Source organism: Ambystoma mexicanum, chromosome 14 (assembly GCF_040938575.1).
Source record: "Ambystoma mexicanum isolate Mex_15411 chromosome 14, UKY_AmexF1_1, whole genome shotgun sequence".
NCBI classification, from domain to species: domain Eukaryota; kingdom Metazoa; phylum Chordata; class Amphibia; order Caudata; family Ambystomatidae; genus Ambystoma; species Ambystoma mexicanum.
The window spans coordinates 524954629-524972685 of record NC_090940.1 but is presented as its reverse complement, the minus strand read 5'-3'; positions in this window follow the sequence as shown (position 1 = coordinate 524972685).

The following is an 18057-nucleotide window of genomic DNA, read 5'->3' as shown; positions in this document are numbered from 1 at the left end:
GGCAAGACTGATGAAAATTATCTTTACAAGCATCGAAAGAAGTGGATCTATACCCACCTCATAGACAACAAGCACAATCGTTCCTATCTTCAAAAAGGGACATAGAGAGGCACCAGCTAACTACCGCCCGATAACCCAGCTTGACGTCATCAGGAAAATATTTCCCACAATTATTCAATTCAATCTAACGCAATGGGCAAATAGTACTGTGATTACTGATCCACGTTAAACTGGATTTACGAAGGAAACACGGACCGACTTGAATCTGTTCATACTTTCACTGCTGAAACTAGATACCGTAAGAGCAAAAGGCAAACTCTATCTGGCCTTTCTTGATCTAAAACAAGCGTTCGATGGGGTGAACAGACAGAAACTATGGTCCAAATTACAAGCTTGGAACTGCCCAGACGAGATCTTACAACCGATCAAAGCACTTCATAGAAACACGTCCACACGAGTAAGACTAGACAACGAAGGGGCACTATCAGCAGCCATACAAACTAATAAAGGAGTGAAGCAAGGCTTCCCACTAGCAGCAAGCCTCTTTAAGCTGTATCTCGCAGACTTTCCAGAGGGGATAAAAAAAAAGCATTTTCCACCGAAACTCAGCAATGATGAAATAACAGCGATAGCCTACACGGATGGCCTGGTTCTGGACCAAACACAAATTGGTCTACAACATTTGCTGGAGAATTTACAAGAATACATGCAGACCAACAACCTGGTAATAAATACCAGCAAATCCAGTGCATAACAGGATAAGTCAAAAAAGGTTGCAGGCGCTCCTCTCCAGAAAGAACATGGCATGATAACCTGTTCTGAGATGAGAGTTTGCAGCACACGCTTTTTGCTCACTGTACCTTTCAAAGATGGGAAATCTCCATTTGCATATCAGACTTTGTCCTGTCCACATGGGCAGTCCAGCACCAAAATGCTATGGCAACTCCTCTCTGAACAAGAGTACCAACAGCAACCCCATACACGTGTTTCAGACTGGCTGGGCCTCATCAGTGAGGTGAAGCTGTGCCTCTCTGAGCACAGTGAGCAGGGAGTCCACGTCTGGTTGCCCCCAGGTAACTCAGGTTGACCAACTCCAAGTTCCTTGCAAATACTTCAAAAAAGGTAGCAGGCGCTCCTCTCCAGAAAGAACATGGCATGATAACCTGTTCTGAGATGAGAATTTGCAGCACACGCTTTTTACTCACTGTACCTTTCACAGATGGGAAATATCCATTTGCATATCAGTCTTTGTCCTGCCCACATGGGCAGTCCAGCACCGAAATGCTATGGCAACTCCTCTCTGAACAAGAGTACCAATAGCAACCCCATACACGTGTTTCAGCCTTGTTGGGCCTCATCAGTGAGGTGAAGCTGTGCCTCTCTGAGCACAGTAAGCAGGGAGTCCACGTCTGGTTGCCCCCAGGTAACTCAGGGTGACCAACCCCAAATTCCTTGCAAATACTTCAAAAAAGGTAGCAGGTGCTCCTCTCCAGAAAGAACATGGCATGATAACCTGATCTGAGATGAGAGTTTGCAGCACACACTTTTTGCTCACTGTACCTTTCACAGTTTCAGTTTTCAAGTTGCCAAGTAATTGTTTTTGAACACAGACTTTGAACATCAGTTAATCTTACTTTGGTGCCGCGGCTTTGCCGCGGCTTGCTGTGCTGTCCCATTTTGTCCCACAATTCTTACCTGCATTCTCTCTGCTTCCTTCCTAGTCCTTTTCGGTCCCACCTCCCGCCCGCCTCCTGGCCCGCCTCCCTCGCTCCTGCCTTCCGCCATCCACTTCCTATATATGCACTGGAGCATGCACATCGCGCGCGCGCATCGGAAGTGCATCGCAAGTGGACTGTTGGACTGTTAGGCTGCTAGGATGCTAGGGCACGGGTAAGCGGAAGCATTCAATTCATATCCAGTCAATTGTTTCTTCTGTCTCTGACAATTGAATTACATGAAGAGGTCCTAAAGCTGGCTGTAATTACTTGTTGTAAGTTGTGGTTGAACCTCATGGGCAAAGGCACACTTGTATTTTTACGGCATTTACCTTGAGAATGGCCGAAGGGCTGCGCAGTGGTAAGACATCAACCATAAACAAACAAAAAACGAGGGTGAACACTCTGGGACCAATCCTATCCCTGCACTTCCAACTATCTCCTCTATTTTAGAAGAGGAATCCAAAGATACCCTTAGCTCTGTCCCCAATCTAACCCTGTTAGAGGCAGTGACTTTAAAAGCACCCTCTGAAAAAGAGCAAACCCCGCCGATAGATCCTAACATAGAGCATAGAGGTAAAGAAGCTTTGGCTAATCCCGAGAGAGGATTGGAAAACAACGCATGTACTCCGTACTTACCTAAAGAAATGTTTACCTCCAATTCCTCTAACAAGATTGACGAAGCAGTGGATAGTAAGCCTGGTGCCATTAAACAGGATGAATTTGAGAAAATAGAAAAAGTATCTCCTAACAACAGGATGTCTCAAAAGATTGAGAAATCTCACACTCCTCAGGAATGCGAAACCCCTATTCCGGGAACAATAACATCTGCATTTAAAAAGGCGATGGGATCCTTATCCATCAAAGAGGCGAACAAAATCTCACCGAGAGGATGGACTAATGTCGATAAGTTCCTCGACATCAGCCTTGATAGAGATGAAATTAGGAAGAAAATGGGGATTGAAAAGTTTGGCATCTATCCCGCTGACTTTTCTATTCTAGCCCCCGCAGTAGAATCTGAATTGGGAAAGTGCATCAGACTTTCACATGAACCCTCCACTCCGGTTAATAAAAGCAAATTTGGAATTGAAAATGTATTTCTATTCAACAACCCTCCCAAATATGCTTATTCCATCCCCTTGCATCTAAATACAAAGAAAGAAACCGGAGAGATAGGGAGCATCTTTTCTCCTAAAATGCCTATAGTGGCACCAATCTACAAACAGATTAACAGTTCTCCTATCTCTGAAAAATCTATTATGCAAGAACCCAACCCTTGCATAGCTCTGAAAATGATGGTGTCCCTCTTGATGAATTGAACACATCCATGGCCCATATGCAAAGGCCATGAGTGGATCACAGACCCGATGAACACAAAGAAAGCTTGGATGAGCAACGTCAAAGCCTTGAATCTTTCCCAGTGTTGACCCGGATTCTAAACTTATTAGACAACGGCCACGAACAAACACACAAAGAGATACACATTTTACAACTACAAATGTGTGAACTCATCAGCAGGCAGAGTAAAATGGAGGGAATGCTCCTGACATGTAATATGTTCTCGGCACTTTCTCAAAAGTCTGATGTGAAGGCCAATACAGGCAACTATGCAACACAGACTAGGTCATTTGCAGAGGCAGTGTCAGAAGGTGTAAAATCTAAACCCGTCTCGGAGACGAATACATCTTCATCCACTGCACAAAAAGAAGATCCGAATGCTCTGAACATAGCAGCACTGTCAGCTCTCATAAAAGAGATGGCAACTACCCTTGCAAACTATACTAACCCAAATAAATCTGAGGTCAAGACTCCTATGAGCGGACTGGAAGCTGGTCCATTGGACAGTCCCTTGGCACTCACCGACCTAATTGACTTAACTGGAGAGGGATTTCAGCCAAAAGAAGCAATGGATCAGCTCCCAAATGTCTCGCACATTGCTGACCACTCCATGCTTCCACAAACAAAAAAACAAAGGAGAGCCATAGCCCGTGAAGAAAAGCAAAAAATTATTGAGAAAAAAAAGAAAGGTAAAGCCGAAAAAAAACTAAAAAATCAAGCAATTGAAAAAATAGACACACACAATTCACATATGAGGGACATCTGTAATCTATCTGGAGAAGATGCGATTATAGATTTACATCAATTGAATGAAGAATCGAAAGTACTGCTAAACCTTCCAGAAATTAAGCAGACAGACCTCCAAGCAAAAAAAATAAATAATTCATCTGAAAAGAAAGTTGTTCTTGAAATGAAAGAATTGAAAGAATCCAAATCTAAACAAACAAATAAGGTTGCAAAAAAATCTAACATAAAATCTAAAAAAGAGGCTATCTCAGAGTTAGAAGGCAAAGCCAGCGAAAATCTGGAATTTAGTCCAGAAAACAACTCTCCAAACCATAAACAATCAGTACTATCTAGTTTCTATCCCATGCTAGGAAATAAAAAGACTGAAAAGGTGATTATCGGGATGGAAAACAAACAAGGGGCTCCAACTCAAGCCAACTGTACAAACAAGAAAGGAAGTATACAGTCCAATGCCCCAAATGGTCGTAAGCCACTAGTTGCTGATGTAAAAGAAAAAGATACTAATGCAGATCTAGACAATATAATCAATCAAGAAGTCCCGCAAGAAACGGAGCATACGACTCCTTTAGGAATGAACAGCAATGCTTCAAATCTGACAGCGCCCCGCCCCACTACATGCGACAATTCCAATGATGTAAAATCTGCCGCTGTAATGGGGTGGGAAAGCGAACCAAAGCGACATGGAAAGGCTCGTCTGAATCGTGCATTCTTGTTATCAATTATACAGGAAATACCAGCACTTAGAATAATTAGATCTAATGATATTGACTGGGTGAAATTGGCCAATGTGAACAATAATACAATGATATGCAAATTTGCTTCCCCTTTTATCCTCAAATTGACATGGGAGCATCAAGAGGATTTAGCTTCGATAGGTCTGCTACCTAGTTTGTTCTCCTCCCTTGATGATGCAGTTGGCTTTCGAGAGAACCTTCCACCTTCCGAAGAGATCATGTCCAATAGCTCCTCCAAAAGTGACCCCACAAATTTTGACGCAAATACAATGAAACAATTCATGGCTTTTGTAACGGTTCCCAGTCAATTGGTCGAAAACATTTGGTCGACAGGACAATTGGTCGACACGATTTGGTCGAATGCCAAATGGTCGGATTTTTTTTTTTTTACCCCTTTTTTGGTTTTTTTTGGGGTGTCCCCCCCAACCCCCTTTTTTTTCTTTTTTTTTTTCCCCACACGAAAATCCACAAAACACATATATAAAAAAAAAAAAACAAATTCGACCATTTGGCATTCGACCAAATGGTGTCGACCAAATTGCAGTCGACCAGTTTGTTGTCGACCAATTGACCGGACACCTTTTGTAACAGTATTGAAAGAGATGTCATGGAAGGATCCTAAATCTGACCAAATAAATAATCAACCTGATACGTTGAGACATTCATAGCTCGACTAAATTTCAATTCATCTCGTGGAACTCATGCAATCTAAATAACTTTTAAAAATGGTACAGTTGTAATTATCAACATAGACCCGACATCATCTTTTTACAAGAATCGATGACCCAAACATTTTTTTACATTTAGGGCTACCACACCTACCTCCAAGCAGCGTGTCGGGGACCCATGGGAAGACCTTCAGGAGGTCTTGCAATTATGATTAACACGGCCTGCAAGTACTCCACTGAAAAAATTAGTAGTTCTGACTCTCTGTTAGCTGTTGTTCTTATAGATGATGAGGATCCTTCCATTATTTTCTTACTAATCTGCATCTATTGGAATAAACTTAAAACCCCTCTCGAAAACATATTGGACGAATTGAACAAAGTCATAGAAAAAGCAACACTATCACATCCTTCTGTTAGAATAATCGCTGGTGGCGACTTGAACTGCTACTACCATGAAGAAAGTTCCTATCCAAGAACTATGTGGAACAACCAATCGACTCATTCAAAGCGAAATGGGCACCTATGGAATCAAATTTTTCTCGATTGGGACATGCAAACCCCTACTTTTCCACTAGACTCTTACACCTATACTTGTAAGAGAGGTGGCAACAAGTCTCTAATTGATTATTTCTTTTTTTCTTCGAATTTGTATTGGTATGTTGACTCTATGTTGATAATCGATCCCACTGTAGGAGATCACAAGATCATTGTACTAACTCTGAATTTCCCCATAGCTCGATACCCTTAAGAGTTAACTCTAGCTTTGCTAGAACCAGACCGCCACGCTCTTACAGTGAGATGGAACCCAAGAGTGTGCAGCAGCTTTATTAACCACTTAGAAAAGGATGCTGACATTATTTCTAACACGGCTGTTGGAAGAACTTCCCTTTTACAAATTGAAACTAAGAATATTGTTCAAATAAAAATACACCTCCATAAACTTGTACGAGAAGGCTCGAAGAATGCACACACAATACCCTGTCATGCCCATAAGTATAATCAGTATGTGGCGACCCTAAAAGCTAAATAAAACCTAGAGATTAGAAAACTAACAAAAGCATACTCTCTTTTAGAGGATCGCACGGTTCAAATAAAAAGGATTAAACAAACTTACAAAAATAAATTAAAATGGATGAAAAGGAAATTACACTATGAAGATAATCAAAAAATAATGTACCATTTGTTGAAACACGATACCAGGCAAATTTGGTCCACTTTGCTTACCATTACCTCTGACTTAGTGAACCCCATCGAATCGGTGATATCGGCGGAAGCCTGGACCTCACACATCAAAGCTAAATTCCAACTGCCGGAACGCTTCATTCAGTTTAAGGGGAGTGAACCTAAACTGCAACTGGGTACGCAAGCTATGTGGACTACTCAGGATATTACAGAGGCCATAGGGAAACTAAAACACTCCAAAGCTCCCGGCCCTGACAGGCTCCCTGCATGTGTATACAAGTCAAACCAGGTATTTTGGGCTCACATCCTGAAAATCAGCTTTGATGTAGTCTTACAGACGGGTATCACTCCCCCCTCCTGGTCCTCAGCTTTGGTCATCCCCATTTACAAAAAGGGTCCCCCCGACTCGCCAGCTAACTACCGCCCGATAGCGCTTACTGATGCTTCATCAAAAATCTTTTCGTTGCTCCTGTTACAAAAGCTGCACAAGTTCATCGACGACCAAAACCTACTATCAACCTACCAGGTAGGCTTTAGGAAACACATTGGTTGTCCACTGAACGCGACCATACTTTGTCATCTCCAAGCTCAAACTTCGTCCTCTAAAACCAGTTTGGTATATGTAGCTAGCTTGGATCTGACAGCAGCTTTTGACTGTGTAATACGAGAACTCTTATGGAGCAAAATGCTACTCCTGGGTATTCCACCACAATTGGTTGCTTTAATAGCTTCATTACACAAAAACACTAACTATCGAATTCGGTTAAACAAAGAAGGAGCCCTTACTGACCCCATTGCCACCGAAACGGGAGTCAAACAGGGCTGCAATATGGCAGCAGTTCTGTTCAATTTGTATCTTTTGGGTTTGGATGAACGATGGCGGAGGGGGGAGTGTTACCCTGTCAAACCTGGCTCCTTCAAGTTGGATTGGATGGGCTTCGCAGATGATCTGCTATTCTTTGACAGAACCCCATTTGGTCTGCAAAGGAAATTAGATCAATTTGCGGAATTTGCCCTCGCACATAATATATGCCCAAATCCTACAAAATCGTTTATATCAATCTTCTCTGATGGAAAACTCAAGTCTCAGCGCTATTCGTGGTCCCTGAATGGAATCAAGGTGGAATACTCACCAATGCTCCGTTACTTGGGATATCCACTCACTGATTCATATTCCCTAAAAATGTGGAAACATTTTCTTCTGCAAAAAGTCAAACTTCTTTCATCTCAAATGAAGATCATATTCCATAAATACTGCATGTTTTCCTTACTTCCATTGATTCAATTCTATTTACTCAAAGTAGAACCCATCATACTGTATAGCCTAGTAATCTACAGCTTTGAGCTCGATGACATTTTAGACACATTACAGGGAAAACTATGGAAAAATGCCGTAGGGATGGTTTCTTCTATCCCAAATGTAATGATTTGCCACAAGCTAAACCTTCTCCCCTTGTCTGTCAAACACAACTGGAGAAGTATAACCAATTATACTAAAATGTCGAATCCTCCCAAAAACTCTCTATATATAGAGTTGAATAAAGCTTTAGGTGACTCCAGCATCACATCACTAAATAAACTAACCCTAAAACTCAAGCAAATCTTAATGGCAATTAGTACCTGGCAAGGGCGCAATCAGAATGAAAGAGCCATTCTGATTGGCCCTTGCCGAGTCATTACCAGGCTGGGAATCCCTCCATCGCGATTCCACGGCCTTCGCCCCCGGCGGGGGGCATGGCAGCCCCTCAGCCAATGAGGAGGCTCGAAGCGGGGCCATCCCTGCTCCGAGCCTCCCCGCGGCTAAGAGGCTGCCTTCGCCCCTCGCTGGGGCCTGGGGTAAGTCTTTTTTTTAAATGTTTTTTATTCCCTTCCCTCCCTCCCACCCGCCCCCCCAACTTACCTTCTTGTTCCTGCGAGGGAAGCCTCCAGCCGTGTGGAGACTCGGACCGGGGCCATCCCCGCTTTGCACCTCCACACGGCTGGGGGCTTCCCTCGTCCCCCGCCAGGGACGCAGGTACGTTTTTTTTTCCCCTCTTCCCCGTCCCACTCCCGCCCTCCCAACCCCACTGTCACGCTCACCTGATTCCCATGGAGGCGCAGGTCTGGCTTCGAGTGCTGATGCTTCTTCTATGGTGAAGCGCAGGGCTCTGAAGATGGACTCACTGGCTCGCAGGAATATTCCCCTGTGCGTGAAAAGGGAGCATTACCTACTGACGGAATAATGCTCAAGGGGGGGAGCAAGGGCGCGGGTGTTGGCGTCCCGCGAAGGGCGTCTGATTAGCCCAGGAGGGCCACCGTATTCTCGGAGGGGAGGCCACGCCCCCTCCCTATTTCTTCTCCTTATCATCCCCGCAGGGCAGAAAGCCTGCGGGGGAGCAAGGGCGCGGGTGTTGGCGTCCCGCGAAGGGCGTCTGGATTAGCCCAGGAGGGCCACCGTATTCTCGGAGGGGAGGCCACGCCCCCTCCCTATTTCTTCTCCTTATCATCCCCGCAGGGCAGGAAGCCCGCGGGGGAGCAAGGGCGCAGGTGTTGGCGTCCCGCGAAGGGCGTCTGGATTAGCCCAGGAGGGCCACCGTATTCTCGGAGGGGAGGCCACGCCCCCTCCCTATTTCTTCTCCTTATCATCCCCGCAGGGCAGGAAGCCCGCGGGGGAGCAAGGGCGCGGGTGTTGGCGTCCCGCGAAGGGCGTCTGGATTAGCCCAGGAGGGCCACCGTATTCTCGGAGGGGAGGCCACGCCCCCTCCCTATTTCTTCTCCTTATCATCCCCGCAGGGCAGGAAGCCCGCGGGGGAGCAAGGGCGCGGGTGTTGGCGTCCCGCGAAGGGCGTCTGGATTAGCCCAGGAGGGCCACCGTATTCTCGGAGGGGAGGCCACGCCCCCTCCCTATTTCTTCTCCTTATCATCCCCGCAGGGCAGGAAGCCCGCGGGGGAGCAAGGGCGCGGGTGTTGGCGTCCCGCGAAGGGCGTCTGGATTAGCCCAGGAGGGCCACCGTATTCTCGGAGGGGAGGCCACGCCCCCTCCCTATTTCTTCTCCTTATCATCCCCGCAGGGCAGGAAGCCCGCGGGGGAGCAAGGGCGCGGGTGTTGGCGTCCCGCGAAGGGTGTTTGCGGTCCTGTGGAGGTGCACCTTCAGGACTTTGTCTCTCTGACCTTAAGGCGGCGCAAGGACGCAGTGTTTAGGAGGTGAAGAGGAAGGCCCGGCCGCCTGGAGAAAAAGGGTGAAAGTAAGTGTTGGCGAGGGACTGTAAGAGGAGTTGTTGTCTGTTTGTTCTGGACATAAGGGCTGAAAACTGGTGAAAACTGGTGTGGACCTACTAAACCCGTAATGTCACTCCTCAAGTCCCTGAGATCCTTGAAAGCCCACGGCCCCCCTAGGAAACCCCCCCTCCATCACCAGCGCTCTCACCCTTCCACCTTCCTCCTTTTTGCTCAGAGGTTCATCTCGCCCGCCAAAAGAGTGGCCCCATTTCCAAGCGTAAGAGCCTGGCTGTGAAGAGGTTTCACTCCCGGGATCAGAAGGGAGTGCCAGTCAAAGCCCTAATTCTGGATGGACAAAACTCTGTTCTAGTACATGCGGGTGAGCACTTTACTTGTTGCCCCGAACCCCCACTAGCGTTGAAAGAAGGGGGTTGTCGGTTACCGCAGGGGAACAGTATAGTCGCAGGACAAGGGATCACGGAAGGTCCAATACCTATCAACATTGGCAGTCTGTCTGATCCTTGTGAAGGAGGGGAATGTACCTCTAAGCCTCAGGCTACCACAGACTCTATCGGAGGAAGACCTCCTAGCCCGCTGTTCCACCCATCCACTGCAGTCGTGCTCTCTCCCCATGTTTCCACCTTGAGCGGCAGCCTCCCCAAGGTGTTATCCTTTTCTGGAATTTTTGGTCCCGGAACGGAGATGCCGGAGTCCAATGAGGAAGTCACTGCAGGAATTGGAGCACTAGTCAGCAGCTGTCCCTCAGCTTGCTCCTCTCCTACCAGCAACATCAGGGCCTCCACCCCGCCATCTGGCTCTAACATTCGTGCCAGCCCGGGAAAGACTCCTTCCAACTCTGCTCTGGCCAGCCCAACTGCGGGGGGCAGCCCTTCTTTTGACGATGTCCTTGTATGGAACCTCCCCCTGGGCAACAGAAGCTTCGGGTGTGCACCTATGTCTACAGTGCGCCTATTGGCTGGCCCCTCTCTTCATCCATCCCCACTCAAGGTGTCCAAACAACCAAACTGTGAAACCTCCCCGGCCGTAGGGCCGGTTATCAATCCATCAATCGAGGTGGACATGTCCCTAGGGGGGCGTAAGTGTAAACAAGTTTTGGCAGAGTTGGCTGCTATTAGAAATCTGCTTACAACACTAATAGCCATGCAGGGGAAGGGGAAAGGGGAGGGGGAGTCCTTTCCCACTCCAATTGTTTGTAAGGGTCTCTCTGACTTTTCTTTGGTACACCCTAAGAACCTCGACCCTCCTTGTCCCGAGACTATAGTCCCAACTTCTTCTGGCCCTAGTTTGTTGTCTGGGATGATACATTCGGTCATTGAAAAAGTTCCCAGGGTAGGGGGATCCAAGCATAGCGAACCCAGTGGGGCGGTAGAATCTGCCCCAAATCCAGTGGGTTCAAAAAGCCCTCATCATGGGGGGATGATCGACTGTGGTCAACGACACAGAGACAGTCCATCTCAGCCTCCTGTTCAAGGCCAGATTGGCCGAGCTACAGTGTATCTCCACGGGGTACCAAAAATGGAAAGGAACTTGCTGGACTCCAGGGAGTCCCTCGTAAATAAAAGTGTTCACTGGTTACTATCCGTGAGAGGTTGTTCCTTTGTGTCCAGGGAATCCTTGGTGGGCTGTCGGAGAATGGCCAGTTTGGGCAATAGCTCGGAGGACATAGTGGAACTGGCCTTTTCGGATAGGAGACTGGCAAGTAGGGTCCTGGGTCAATGGAGGGGGACGGGAGGGACGCCAGGGAGCGGAATTGTAATCAGCCCACACTTATATTTAGGCTCCAAATATCCCTTGAGGCCAGTCAGGAGGCCCTTCCCCCTGTCTGGGGCAAACCTCACTCCCCTGGGCCGTGCTCGGTTAGGCTTTTTGGGGGCCAGGCCCTGGCATGGGGAGTTATTCAGAGGGTGATGTGGTCCTATGTTTCTTCTTTTTTGCTCCCTTATCTTGGATGGAACTGCAATTTTATGAAATTGTAACCTGGATTTGTGTAATAATGTGTATCTCTGTCGTTTAATGGCTGTTTTTATACAACCGAATAAACATGTTTGCTTGCTTGCTTGCTTGCTTGCTCAAGTCTCCCACTCCCTTCCAACCCTCCACGATACCCTTCCTCGATTCCCCGTGAAGTCTCACCTTAGGGTCTGGAAGGATGAGTTCTCCATCCTGCTTCTGATGCAGGGGCGCGTTGAAACCCAGTTACTTCACTGGATTGAGGTTTGATGGGAGTTCAAATAAGCTTGACTATTCAGGTAAGGCGCAGTAAGAGTTCTGTAGCAAGTTCAAAAGTTCAAGCTTAATAATAATGTTCACTGTCTTATTGCTGCAAGCGCTAACGCTTATGTCTTTTTCCCCTTAGGGGCCGGGGTTCGGAATGCCGGAGATAAGGCGCCGACCCGAAGTGAAACGTGCAGTTCCAGTAAATGACAGGTAAGTTCTGGATGAGCGTTCGGGTAATGTCTTTGCATTCGCTCATTCAATGTCTTTGTCTTTTTTCCCCATAGGGGCCGGGGTTCGGAATGCCAGGAAGCGGCAGGACCCGAAATGAAATGGGAGTGACCCAACAGGTAAGTCTTAGAAGGAAACTGAGCTTTTCCTATTCCCTTCCTTCTCTCACCTTGTGTTCTTGTCTTTTTCTCTCTAGGCTCTGGGAAGTGGCTGCGGATCCGGATGATCGCTGCTGAAGATGGAGGTGCCCAGGAAAGGTGAGTGAAATGCAGCGCTGCAGCGATCGAAACGAAATGCTTTTAAAATGATGTCTTCCCTTTCAGGATCGTCGGTGTGAAGTCTCCGTGATGCAGCTTTAGCAGGTAAGGTCTTCTTTCTCTCCAATTCTCTCTTAGCAGGTGACCCAGGGTGCTGACAGGCGTGGCTGAAGTCCAGATGCAGGAGCTGACACGGTGAGCGTCCAGCTGCGAGGACCAGAACAACGCGAAGCGTGAGTTGCTGATCGGGCGTGGTTTAAATAGCTTTGGAAGAAGTTCCAGGTATGTATCCTTCCACCGATCAGGTATGTATCCTTCCCCGACCACACCCAGGGGAAAGTAGTTCCACAGGTAAAGTAGTTCCATTCAGGCCTCAAGAGGGCCTGAATGTAGCAGCATGGTCTGCATCAGGTAAGTGCACCTTAAAACACTTGAACACATGTCTAGCTTTATGAGCCTGGCGCCTAAGGCGCCAGGACAGGGGTCCAACATGAGCCTGGCGCCTAAGGCGCCAGGACTGTGTCCAAAGGGCCCCAGCTTGGGCCCGCTGGCACTTCCCTGGGGGAAATGATGCCTGCCTCTGGGGTTGCTGGGTCAGACCTGGCTCCTTGGAGGTAGGCATCATGACAGTACCCCCCTTCAAGGCCCCTCCCAAGGTTGTTCCCTCCGGGGGTTTTGGTTTGTTCGGAAATCTCCGATGGAACCTTTGTATTAATCGAGGTGCGTGAACATGGTTGCTAGGCTCCCACGATCTCTCCTAAGGTCCATATCCCTTCCAGTCAACAAGATAGAAGAGTTTGGACTTTAACACCTTGGAGTCTAAAATGTCTTTAACTTCGAATTCTAATTCCCCTTCAATTTGAACTGGGTCTGGAGGCTTGGACAGTCGGGTCCCTGGTTGTACTGGCTTCAAAAGTGATGCATGAAAAACTGGATGAATACGCATGTTAGACAGTAAATCCAGTTTAAAGGCCACGGGATTGATTATAGCCTTGATGGGATAAGGTCCTATGAATCTGGGATTGAAGGTTTGCGGGCCCTTGAGGGGTAAATGTTTCGTTGCTAGCCATACCTGATCTCCTACTTGGTAAGGAGGAGTTTTACTTCGGTGCAAATCAGCGTTTTCTTTATACTTTTTCTTGGCTTGCTGTAAATGAGTTGCAGCTTCTTTGAAGGCTCGGGTTATTGTGGAATGCAGATGATTTACCGCGGGCATTTCCAGGGTCAGAGGTGGATCTAGATCAGAGGTCCGAGGATGGTGACCATACAAAGTATAAAAAGGAGTTTGTCCGGTTCCAGAATGCACTGAATTGTTGTATGCATATTCTGCGATCCAAAGGATGTCTTTCCAATTTAACTCGGATTGGTGTAACATGCACCGAAGATATTGCTCGAGAGTCTGATTGGTTCTCTCGGTTTGTCAGTCGGTCTGGGGGTGGTGGCTGGTGGATAGCCGCACATCTATTTGTGCTAGTTGGCAACACTTCTTCCAAAAATGGGAGATAAATTGACTTCCACGATCCAAGACTAATATGGAAGGGAAACCATGTATGCGAACTATATTCTCCAGAAATTCCTTAGCCAAGGTGGAAGCTGAAGGCAAACCTTTTAAAGGGATAAAGTGGGCCATTTTGGAGAATAGATCCACAATTACAAGGATAGTGTTGTAACCAGCACAAGGAGGCAGGTCAGTTATAAAGTCCATTGACAAGGTGTGCCATGGTGCCGGTGGAATATCCAAGGGTTGAAGTAGGCCGGCTGGCCTTTTCTTTTGACCCTTGTTTTGGGCGCAAATTCCGTAAGACAATACAAAAGACTTTATGTCTTTTCTCCAAGAAGGCCACCAGAAGTGGCGTTTGATTTTTTCCTCCGTTTTAGCGATACCAGGGTGTCCTTCCATTAATGATTCATGATGATGGGCAATAACAAGTTCTTGCAATTCTTTACTAGGCAGAAACATCCGCTCCTGGAAGTAGGGTAAGTCATCCTTAACGGTGTAATGAGGACCCCTTTGACTCCATTCCAGTAAGGCTGAAGAGTCTAGAAGTTGTTTTACTTGCGTTTGGATGTCCTCAATAGTTTGCAATGAAGTTAGGCCTAAGATTCTTTGTTCAGGTATGATTGGCAGAGGTTCTAAACTCGAATGGGGTTCTTCCATGCCAATCGGGATAAGGCGTCTGCTTTACCATTTTTGCAGCCAGTGCGATAGGTAATTACAAAATCAAATTCCGCAAAGAATAGAGCCCATCGGAGTTGTCGTGAAGATTGAGCCTTGGCCGTCTTTAAATACTGTAAATTTCTGTGGTCCGTAATTACGGTGATGGTGTGTCTTGCCCCGAGAAGGTAGTGACGCCAAGCCTTGAAAGCAGATTTAATAGCTAGTAACTCTTTGTCGGTAATTGCGTAGTTGATTTCAGGAGGAGAAAATTTCCTGGACCAAAAGGCCACAGGGTGTAGTTGGTTAATTTCTGGGTCTCTTTGCGACAGGACAGCTCCCATGGCCGAACTGGATGCGTCGGTTTCCACAATGTAAGGGAGATCTGGGTGCGGGTGCTTCAATATAGGTGCAGAGGTGAATTTGGTTTTCAGGTCCTGAAAGGCTTGTTCGGCCTCAAGAGTCCATTCAAAGCGTTTGTTTTTCTTTAGGAGAGCTGTGATGGGTTGGACTGTTCGGGAAAATTCCGGGATGAATCTTCGATAGAAATTGGCGAAGCCGAGCATGCTCTGAAATCCCTTCACCGAGCTAGGAGATGGCCATTTGAGGATGGCGTCCACCTTTCGCGAGTCCATTCGGACTCCTTGAGGTGTCAGGATGAATCCGAGAAACTCCACTTCTGTGGTATGAAAAACACATTTTTCGAGCTTTGCAAATAGTCTGTGCTGGCGCAATTTCTCAAGAACTGCCCTAACATGTTTTCTGTTATCGGATTCTGAAGAGGAGTACACCAGGATGTCGTCAATATAAACAATGACACAGACGTCGATAAGTTCCCGAAAAACATCATTCATAAAGTACTGAAAGGCGGCAGGTGCATTGCACAAACCGAAGGGCATCACCTGATATTCGAAGAGCCCAAATTTGGTGCGGAATGCATTCTTCCATTCGTCGCCTTCTTTTATACGCACCAGGTGATAAGCTCCTCGGAGATCTAACTTGGTGTACACACAAGCGTCTTTCACCTGGTCGATAAGCTCAGGGATCAGGGGCAGAGGATAACGATTCTTAATCGTTATTTGATTTAGGGCGTGATAGTCTATACATGTTCTAAGGTCGCCCTCTTTTTTTCGGCACGAAGAACAGAGCTGAGGAGACAGGGGACATGGGCGGGCGAATAAAACCATTGGCTAGGTACTGATCTAAATACTGACGCAAATGTAGGTTCTCAGGTTCCGTAAGAGCATACATCCTACTACAAGGTAGTTGAGCATTGGGTACCAGATCGATTTGGCAATCATAAGACCGATGGGGAGGTAACGTGTTAGCCTGTTCCTTCTGAAAAACGTCTTGGAATTCTTGGTATTCTGACTGTAGCTGTACAGGGGTGGAAGTTGCTGAGGCTAGACCCATAACTGGATTTCTTGGGTAACAAGTTGGTTCACAATCAGGAAAACTTATCTTCTTTGCTCGCCAGTCAATTCTGGGATTATGTGTTTCTAACCAAGGAATTCCAAGAATTACTTGAAATTGTGGGGCCTTGATCACATCAAACACGATTGCTTCCGATGTCCATCCTGACCCACCAGTGTCATTTCAACAGTGGAATGCGTTACAGGTCCTGAGGCTATTTCGGTTCCATCTACTGTAGTAATGACATCTTGGGTTACTTTCAGGCGGAGAGGGAGCTTAATCCTGGAAGCCAATTCACGGTCTATGTAATTTCCAATAGCTCCACTGTCGATGTATGCTTTTATAGCATGCAACAGCTGAGGCTGTTTTTGGTCCACGAGCACCATTGGCATGACAAAATACGAGGTCAAAGAGTTTGTTTTCAAGCTCGGCAAGCGGACCCCTACGCTTGTCGGGCTAGGTCGTTTCCCGAATCAGGTGTCAATAAATCGTTATCAGTGGCTCCAACCACCTTCTTAGGTGGTTTAACCGGACAATTTCGAAGAAAGTGACCGGAAGTCCCGCAATACAGGCAAAGTTGCATTTGCCGCCTTCTCTCTCGTTCCTTCTGCATTAATGGTCCTTTAACACCGCTGATTTGCATAGGTTCGGATACGTCGGTACTCTTGGAGTTAGCGTGGGTTTTGATCGGTACTCGGGTTTCGTACTTGAACCGATCTGCTTTTCTATTTTGAAGTCTGTGATCAAGTTGAACCACCAAGTCTATGTAGTCTGCGCAGACCTGGGGTGGATCTACTATCTGAGCTAGAACATCCTTAAGCTCTCCGCGCAGGCCTCGATGAAACAATGTGATCCTTTTGTTTTCTGGCCATCCAGTTTCCACAACCAGTCTATTAAAGGTGGCAACGTAGGACAGAAGATCCTGATTACCTTGTTGTAAGGATAGCAGTTCGTTATCAAGGGCCTGTCCTTGAGAGTGTCGAGCAAACAATCTTTCCATGCTGGCCTGGAAACCCTGAAAATTCTGGAGAATGGGATCATCCTGATTTACCAATGGAATAGACCAATCGGCAGCACTGCCACTGAGGTAAGATAGTATAAAGGCTACCTTGGTCTGGTCGTTAGGGAAGGCCCCGGGTCTGCATAGAAAGTGTAAACGACATTGGTTCATAAAGACGGCATATTTCTTGGGATCCCCCGCAAAACGTTCAGGCGGGTCCAAAGGCATGTGTCCAGGTAAATTGATTTGTACCGGGTTATTCAAACCCATTGATGTGGAAGTATCTCCGGAATTAGGTAAAGGAGTGTGCCCTGCCTGGGCCTGCAATACCCTTTTGGCCAGGTCATCTGTTCTTTCCTTGGATAGGATCAGTTCTCTTTTGAGAGCGTTAGTCTCCTGGCGGGCTGAGTGCACATCTGCCTGTAATTCCCCCAAAAGCTGGGCCAGCTGATCTGTCTCGGAAGTCTCCATAGCGCCCGGGTGGGAAATTGTGGGTAGGCTTCGCGTTCTGTCACGCTCACCTGATTCCCACGGAGGCGCAGGTCTGGCTTCGAGTGCTGATGCTTCTTCTATGGTGAAGCGCAGGGCTCTGAAGATGGACTCACTGGCTTGCAGGAATATTCCCCTGTGCGTGAAAAGGGAGCATTACCTACTGGCGGAATAATGCTCAAGCCTCCCACTCCCTTCCAACTCTCCACGATACCCTTCCTCGATTCCCCGTGAAGTCTCACCTTAGGGTCTGGAAGGATGAGTTCTCCATCCTGCTTCTGATGCAGGGGCACGTTGAAACCCAGTTACTTCACTGGATTGAGGTTTGATGGGAGTTCAAATAAGCTTGCCTATTCAGGTAAGGCGCAGTAAGAGTTCTGTAGCAAGTTCAAAAGTTCAAGCTTAATAATAATGTTCATTGTCTTATTGCTGCAAGCGCTAACGCTTATGTCTTTTTCCCCTTAGGGGCCGGGCTTCGGAATGCCGGAGATATGGCGCCGACCCGAAGTGAAACGTGCAGTTCCAGTAAATGACAGGTAAGTTCTGGATGAGCGTTCGGGTAATGTCTTTGCATTCGCTCATTCAATGTCTTTGTCTTTTTTCCCCATAGGGGCCGGGGTTCGGAATGCCAGGAAGCGGCAGGACCTGAAATGAAATGGGAATGACCCAACAGGTAAGTCTTAGAAGGAAACTG